Genomic DNA, 8,628 nt, shown 5'->3' with positions numbered 1-8,628 from the left:
ATTCTCAATGGGGCCCTTTTACTTCTATGTCAAAATACAAATCCCTGGCTCAGAGTCCTGTCATAATCTGTCGCAACCCCGCCTTTCTGGCTTTATCTCATGTTACCGGCCAGCCCAAGGCAGCTAGGTGGAGCAGTGAATAGAGAACTGGCCCTCGAGTCAGGAGGACCTGAGTTTAAATCTCACTTCAGACACTTATTAGCTGTGTGACCCTGGGCAAGTCACTTAACTGCAATTGCCCTAAGAACATCCAGGACCACAGATGATGATCAGCAGGCCTGAAATTCAGGGAGTCCGAGGGAGTGGCCTCAGCAGAGATGACCACCACTGTCACTCAGTGACCGCCACTGTCACTGTCACCTACAATAATGAAAAACGTAACATTCAAGTTGTTGCACAGCAAGGAAACAGTGAGCCAAAACCCTTCAGGACACGGCTCTTCTCATTGAGCAAGTTACTGGAGTTCCACTTGTTTTTTCAGAAATTAATATATACAGGAAAATCTCTAAAAGAAATGGAACAGCCATTGTCAGCGCTTGGAGTGAAAAATGGTTGCAGAGTGATGTTGATTGGGGAGAACAGTCCAGAGGAAGAGACTGAATTAAAGAAATTAAGAGACTTAGAGAAGGAAGTGGAGAAGACTGCTGATCAACTAGTAGGTGTTAACGAGGAACTTGTTGGTATCCAGAAAGGCTTTCTAGCCAAGGACTTGGGAGCGGAAGCTCTCAGCAAACTTGACAAGATTGTAAAAGGAACTGTTGAGCAGTTTATGAAGATCTTAGAACAGATTGATTCATTAACTCTTCCAGAAACTTTCAGAGACTGTAGACTGAAAAGGAAGGGGTTGGTGAAAAAGGTTCAGGCTTTCCTAGCTCAGCGTGACAAGGTTGAAAGAAGTATCGGACAAGAAGCAGATAAACTGCCATCAAAAAAATCTGGCCCTAGCTGAATGAGAGTTCTGTGTAAATTAAAGCGTATGATTGCTCTGAACACGAAGAAAAGTTTACTCTATTTTGTAACACATGCCTACCTTTATTTTTAGATCATGCCTGGTGCCCGTTAGGAGTTGTTTTCTAAATATCAAATTTACTCCTCAAACCCATTCTCTATAGGTCCTCGAATTATTTTTGTATGCCTTGATCCCATAAATTAATTATTTTATGCTACATTCTTATCCCTTTTCAAGTCTCCAGGGAGCACGCATTTTAGGGCAGTGGAAGAAAGCTTTTTTTCCCCAAATTGAATGTATATCAGAGGTGGCAATTTGTGTCCTTTGTGGGATCAGTGCAAGGTTTGCTTTGTTTCCTATTAGCCATGTACTTAATAGGGGAGGTACTGACTAGGTCATATTGAAAATCTAATTAACTCCTACACTCCCATGTAGATGACTGCAAAACAGCTCATTAATAAAAGTGGTGGCAGTAGGGCTAACAAGTCAGACCAGGTGTTTGGTGCCTTGTAGGTCGAACATTGTTCAGTGGGCTGTGTTGGCATTCCATATGCACCACTGACAAAGCATTAGGAATTGTCCTTCCATGTGGCCCGAACACAGTGGACAGATGGGTTATGGGAGCCAGTAGCTGCATAGAGGCCAATCTCTAAGGTCTAGAAGCCTGGTTCCAGTAGTGTTTGTGACCTTTGGAGCCAAAAAAGGGAAAACTGGGCAGGTACTAAGAAACAAAACTCTCAGAAGCAGGCGACATGTACTTTCTTCAAGGACATCTTTTTTGTTTCAATCCATAGCTTTTGTGATATGTTTTCTTCACTTCTCATTATTATATTATTATTTTTTATTATTAAAATGCAAGTTCAAACAAAAGGCCAAGAAGAAAGAAAGAAAGAAAGAAAGAAAGAAAGAAAGAAAGAAAGAAAGAAAGAAAGAAAGAAAGAAAGAAAGAAAGGAAGGAAGGAAGGAAGGAAGGAAGGAAGGAAGGAAGGAAGGAAGGAAGGAAGGAAGGAAGGAAGGAAGGAAGGAAGGAAGAAAGAAAGAAAGAAAGAAAGAAAGAAAGAAAGAAAGAAAGAAAGAAAGAAAGAAAGAAAGAAAGAAAGAACATCCAGGACCCTCTCCAGTCATCCTGATCTATATCTTGCCACTGGACCCAGATGGTTCTGGAAGAGAGAGTGAGGCTGGTGACTGCACAGCCCTCCCTCACTTCAATCCAATTCAGTGCAAGTCATGATGTCACCTCTCACATGTCATGGTCCTCTTGAAGAAGGGAGTACAAACAACAGCAACTGCCTGTCCCACATTCCACTGGCCAGCCCAGTTGCCTCCTCAATGCCTCCTAAACACAGCATTCTACCTCCTGCCTTTGAGCCTTTCCAACAAGTGTCCCCCATGAGTGATGCGCCTCCTCTCTGCCTCTCCTAATACTTGGGCACCTTCCAGGTGCAGCTCACATCACCCTTCAACAGGAAACCTCTCCTATTCCCTGAAAGTATTCTGGCTCTCAAGGCACTCCCTTCTCCTGGGATTTGGGGAGAAGGTGCCCCACCCCAGGGGAATGTAAATCCCTTCAGGGAAACAACCCTTTTCTGTTTTATTTTTCATGCCCCCCGCACCTGCTCATAGACCAGACTTGATAAATGCTGATTAGAACAGATTGCCCGATATTTAGGCTCTCTTCTAGCAAAGACTTTCTGTGTTCTAAGGTAAATGCCATCTCAAATATTCTCTGTTCTAAGATTACTCCCAGATACAACATTTTGTGTTCTATGTTCTACTGTCCCTCTCAGAATCCTCCCAAAACTGATATTCTATTATCCTGTTACAAGATCCTGCCTAGCCCTGACTTTCTGTGTTTTGAAGTTTCCACCCTTTAATTTCATATTTATATCTTAAATTCAAAGCTCTCTCCTAGCTCTGATTTTTGTTCCAAAGGCCCTTCTTACTCTAAATCCCTTAATTCTACACCACTCTTCACTGTCTTCCTTCCTTCCTTCCTTCCTTCCTTCCTTCCTTCCTTCCTTCCTTCCTTCCTTCCTTCCTTCCTTCCTTCCTTTCTTTCTTTTTTCTTTCTTTCCTTCTTCCTCTCTCTCTGAAGAACAAGAACAATAAGAACAAAAAGAACAAGGAATGGAGCAAATATGAATATTATTAAAAGAAAATATGTTCACTATACAAGCAAAACATACTTAACTTGAAAAGGATGTGCAGAGACAATGCAATTTTAGAGACAGATTGAGGAAAATATCTACTTAACTCAAATAACTTTAAATGTGAATTTATTAAACAATCCTACAAAATGGGAAAAGTGACAGATTGGATAAGAAAACAAAACTTTACAATCTATTGTTTACAAGAAATATATTTTGAAAGTAAGACCTACACACAAAACTTAGGGGATGGGAAGAAACTAACAGATAGATAGATAGATAGATAGATAGATAGATAGATAGATAGATAGATAGATAGATAGATGGATGGATGGATGGGTGAATGAATGAAAAGATAGATTGATGGATGATAGATAGATGGATAGACGGGCAGATACATAGATAGATAACAGAGAGACAGAAGATAAACTCATATTTAGCCCTCAACTGTGGCAGGCACTGTGCCGAGTGGACAGATACAAGGAAACAAATCAGTTCTTACCCTTGAGGAGTTTAGATTCTGATGGGGGAAGGCAGCCCATGTAGGAGAGATGGAAAATGCAAAGGTGGAGAAGAGCAGACAATGAAATAAGGGGATGCTCTAGACCTGTGATTTCACCTATGTGGACCCTATCCCCACCAGTGCCCATTAGTGATGTGCACATCAGTGACCATCAGTGACCCTTATAGTTTTAGAGAATAACCTGCAGCCACAAGGCAGTGAGGTCGAAGACACAGTGCTGAGCTTGGAGGCAAGACTACTAGGTTGAAATCCTGGCTGTGTGAGCCTGGGCAAGGTCCTCAACCTCTCTGGGCCTCAGACTCCTCCTTTGTAGACTGAGGGGTTGCGCTCAGAGACCTCTAGGGTCCCTTCCTTAATAGCACTTGCTTCCACACTTCCTTCCAGCTCTCAATCTGTGGCCCTGTGACATGTGAACAGTCCCATTGTCACAGATAAAATGCACCAAAGGTAGGGCTCGAGCCCAGCCTGTCTTCTCTCCGATATTGGCTCTCTATTCCCTAAACAATTAACCAGTTCCAATCCAGCCCCAGCAATGTCCCAGCTGTGTGACCCTGGGTCAGCCACTTAGCTGCTCTCTGCCTCAGTTTCCTCATCTGTAAAACAGAGCTAGTAAGATTTTTACCTCTTAGGTTGTGGGGATCAGATGAGGAAATATTTGAGAAGCTCTTGGCATGGTGCCTAGCAGATAGGAGGCGCTTAGTGAATGCCTCCTTCCCTCCTTTTTTCTTCCCTGCCAATTAGCAAAGACCAGAAGGGCAGAGCTCTCTAGGCAAGCCTTCACAGTCACTTTTCCAAGTCATTTTCCTAACTCGTTTATAGGTTTGGGCTTTGTCTTGTTGCTTTGTCTGTTTGATTCAGTTCCCTTGTTCTATGATTGATTTTGTTTGGGAGCCTTATTTTGTGTCGGTGGCTGCTGTCTTCCTTATGATTTTGTCCGCACTATAAAAAAGTAAATAACCGCATCCGGGCATTTTGGGTCGATGTTTACAGAGCTGAATTCAAATGGAATGTGCTCCGTGCCCGCAGCCTCCCCTCCCCCAAACGCGATTCATTTTTATGAGAGTGGGGGAAGGGCCTTGGAAGTGACCTGGCCCCACCCATCCGCTCCACTACTGAGGAAACCGAGGCCCTAAAGCCTCATCAAACATGTGTCCATTTAAGTTACGGGGACCCAAGTCAAAATCTGGCCTCAAGTCTTCAGCTCCCCGAATCCCCATCACTCACTGGCCGGATTCCCTGAAGGGGCCTCCCAGGTCTTTCTTAGCCGCCCACCCATTCATTCCACCCGTTAAAATTAGTCCAGGATCAGGGACCTTCAGCTGTCCAATAAAAGACTCCACGCTGCTCTAGGGTCACAGATGATACGGGCAAGGACCAACACGGAGGGCAGACTTGTGTGTTTCCACCAGCGTCCTCAGAGAAGAGAGTCAGACTCCTTTAAACGGCCCAGCCGAAGGAGAATGGATGTCACTGAGGGCTTCCAGCAAGCGAAGGAAGGAAAGAAGCACGCATGAAGTGCCTACTGTGTGCCAGGCACGTGCTAAGTGCTTTACAAATGTCCTCTCCTTTGATCCTCTCAACCACAACCCTGGGAGGAAGCCACTGCTACTATCCCCCATAGTAAGTGCATAATAAATGCTACCTCGTTAACTGATTAACTCAGCCAGCGGCTAAGTGTCTAAGGAAGGATTGGGATGGAGATCTTCCTGATTTCAAGACCTCCCCCCTGTCCCCTGTGCTGCCTGGGTGCCTGGGGCCTTTGATTTCGGTCTCCGATCTCCTTGGGGAGGATGCTCAGCCATGGAACCTCTAAACCAAAAAGCAGGACCTATGGAGAATGTGTTGTAACAGTCTGTGCAAAAGGTGGTGGGGAAGGTGCTGAGCTAGCGTATGAGGGGAGAGAAGAGGGACTGCAGGGCAGTCACCCAGGGAAAACACAGGTCAGATCACGGAACTTGGAACCAGAAACACCTGCGTTCAACTCTTACTAACTTGTGACCCTGGGCAAGTCATTTCACCTCTGCCTGCCTCAGTTTCCTCCTCTGTAAAATGGGGTGGTAATAGCACCTCTTAGGTTATAGTGAGGATCAAATGAGATAATGTGATATAGTGCTTTGCAAACCACAAAGCACTCTATACATATTAGTATCATTATCATTGGACTATTGAGCCAAAATCTGCCTCCCTTAAAGCGCCCACCCCTCCCCTCATTGCTCCTGCTTCTGCCCTGTGAGGTCAGTCACAAAGCTGATTCCCCTTCCGCACTCAAGGCGGCTCTCCAGTTTCCCCGCACTTCTTTCTCCTATCAGCTTAAAAAAAAAAAAAAAAGCCTTGTCACCAAGAGCAATGCTTCACCCCACAACCTTTCCAAGGAATGTGATTCATAGAGAGCAGAGGAGGCCTCATTTCTAGTAATAAGTAACTGATTATAGCAGGCCTAGGGACCTTGACCTTGAGTTTCTGGAAATCACAGCCTAGGAGTGAGTGGCTCCCAAGCTCTTCCCTTGTCCTTGAGATTTCTCTCCCTCTGGCCAGGAGCTGAGAGGGGCTCTCCAGAAAGGGGCCAGTAAGGGGCTGAGGGGCACGAGAGCCACAGCCCGTTTCTCCCCCAGCCCCATTGTGTGGACCGCCCTGCAGAGCGCACAGATTTATCCTCAAACTCTTCCCATGGTGTGAGTGCCATCAAAGGTGATTTCCCTTAATAGAATTTTGATCTATGTCATCTCGAGGATCAGGCCTGAAGGAAGGAAAAGTTCTTGGAATTGTCTGACTGTGAAATACAAAAGAAAGCTGATAGCTACCTCAGGGAATTCACAAGCAGCAGGGAGATGTGAGGAACCAACCCAGAGCACCTGCCTCACGTCTGTCTGGCCCACCAATTTCAGCAGGTCCATTAGACACAGAGACTGAACAAGAGCTCAGCAATCACCTCGACCAGCCATTCCACTAGGGGCAGATGGACTTAATTATACATTTGTCCCACCCCCTCATGCCCCAACCCCATCAAAGCATGAAAGACTCAGTCAATGCTCCTGACCAAGGAAATAAGGCACCATCTGGCACCATCCCAGAAAAGACGTACCCTCCCTGAGCCTCGTGTCAGCATCTGTAAAATGAGGCCAGTAATACCTATTGGCAATCGGGTGTCACAATGGTTAGAGCACTGAATGTGGAGTCAGGAAGACCTGAGTTCAAACCATCCAAGGTTCTTAGATACTTACTGGATGTGACGCTGGATAAGCCACCTAATCACTAAGAGGCTCAATTTTCTCATCTTTAAAATGGAGATAATCCTCACATCTACTTAGTTGTGAAGATCACATAAATTAGTAAATATAAAGCCCTAAGCAGACCTTAAAGAGTCCCAGAAATGGCAGCTCCTAAGCAGAGACAGGCAGGGATGCTCACTGTGTGCTGGACTCCACAGCCCCATCTAATCGAGCTCTCCTAGGGAGCTATTGTGGCATAGAGAGTCAGGAGGTCTGGGTTCAAGTACCCCTGGGGACTTTCTCCCTTATTTCAAATCTCGCCTCTGACGTAAGGCAAGGCCCTTCACTGAGCCTCAGGTTACTGACCTGTAAAACATGGATAATCACTTTCTGTGCCCCTCTCGCACAGTGAATGTGATCACCATAGGAGCTCAATAAAGTAAAAATATCAATAAAAAAATGATAAAATAAGATCAATCGATAAACTTTTAGTAGGTGCCTACTATGTGCCAAGCTCTGTGCTGGGGATGCAGAGGCACATGGCTGCATCCCCAAACACCAGCCTTGGTGCCAGCCTTGCCCTGCCCCACCCCAAGTTATAGACCCTCCTCGTCGCTGACCACATGCCACCGACAGGCAGGAGAAGTTCTGGGAGTGGCAGCACTACCGATGCACCTGCCTCCAGTCCAGACTTTTCACCCCTTATGGGGAAGCAGCTCCTATGGTGAAGAGGCCACTGCCACTCAATGCAGCATGGCATCGTGGGGAAGAAGCAGGAGGGAGCAGTACCACACAGGTCACACCCCCATCGTCTGCCCTCAGAGCTTGGTACAGATGCCCAGGACGCTGAACCCAAGGGCCTGGGATAGCCAGGCTTCCAGCCCAGGGTCCTGTGCAGACGTAGCCTGGGGATGCAGCCACAGCATCCCTAAAGCTGAAAATCCAGAAAGGAAGGTTCTGCCTCACAAAGTCCTCGACCCTTTCAAAGGTTCTATCTGGAAAGTGATAGGATTTTAGCAGTGTAATTTCAGCAAATAAGAGACAGGATCATAGGTTCTGCAGCTGCCCCTGACGACCATGCATGGAACCTGCTCGTCTGATGTGCAGTGCAGACCTTCCATGGGTGGCCTCCCCCCTTCAGAAGGAGAGCGAGTGAGGGCAAAGACTGTCTTTTCTCTCTGTGTCCCCAGCACTTAGCACAGCGTTTTGTGTGGGGTCAGTTCTTAATAAATCTGTGCTTCATTCATTCAACTCAACATGTGCCAAGCTGAACTCATTATCTACTCCTATCCCCATGTTGTCCCCAAGCCTTCCCCTTCTCCTCACTCCCCTATTACTGGTAAGGGCAGCCCCAGGCTCACAGCCCAGGTGCCAGCCTTGATTCCTCATTCTCACTCCCCATTTCAATCTCTTGTCCAGTCCTGTCCATGCTATGTTTGTAACATCTCTCATATACTCCACCTTCTCTCTTCTGAAACAGCCCCCACCCCAGAGCTGGCCCTCAGCATCTCACTCCTGGACTGTGGCAGTAGCTGCTGATTGGTCCTCCTGCCTTAAGCCTCTCCCTACTCTAGGCCAACCTCCATCCAGCTGTTCAAAATACAGTAAGTGCTTAATAAATGCTTGATCATACAATTCCAAAGAACTCATGATGAACGATATTCTCCACATCCAGAAAAAAAGATCTGAATGCAGATTGAACTATGCTGTTTCTGCTTCTGTTTTTGTTTTTTTGGTTTTGGGTTTTTTTTTCCCTTTTGTTCTGATTTTTCTTTTACAACATGACTAATGCAAAAATAT

General features: G+C 45.9%; 1 pseudogene; it reads left to right on the top strand.

Annotated features, from left to right (window-relative positions):
- Nucleotides 1-262: 262 nt before the first annotated feature.
- On the top strand, nucleotides 263-953 carry LOC122739664 (annotated as a pseudogene).
- Nucleotides 954-8,628: the final 7,675 nt, after the last annotated feature.

The sequence above is a fragment of the Dromiciops gliroides genome, chromosome 2, assembly GCF_019393635.1.
Source record: "Dromiciops gliroides isolate mDroGli1 chromosome 2, mDroGli1.pri, whole genome shotgun sequence".
NCBI classification, from domain to species: Eukaryota; Metazoa; Chordata; class Mammalia; order Microbiotheria; family Microbiotheriidae; genus Dromiciops; species Dromiciops gliroides.
Note: the sequence above shows the minus strand (reverse complement) of the source record. Positions and strands in the feature narration are given on the sequence as shown.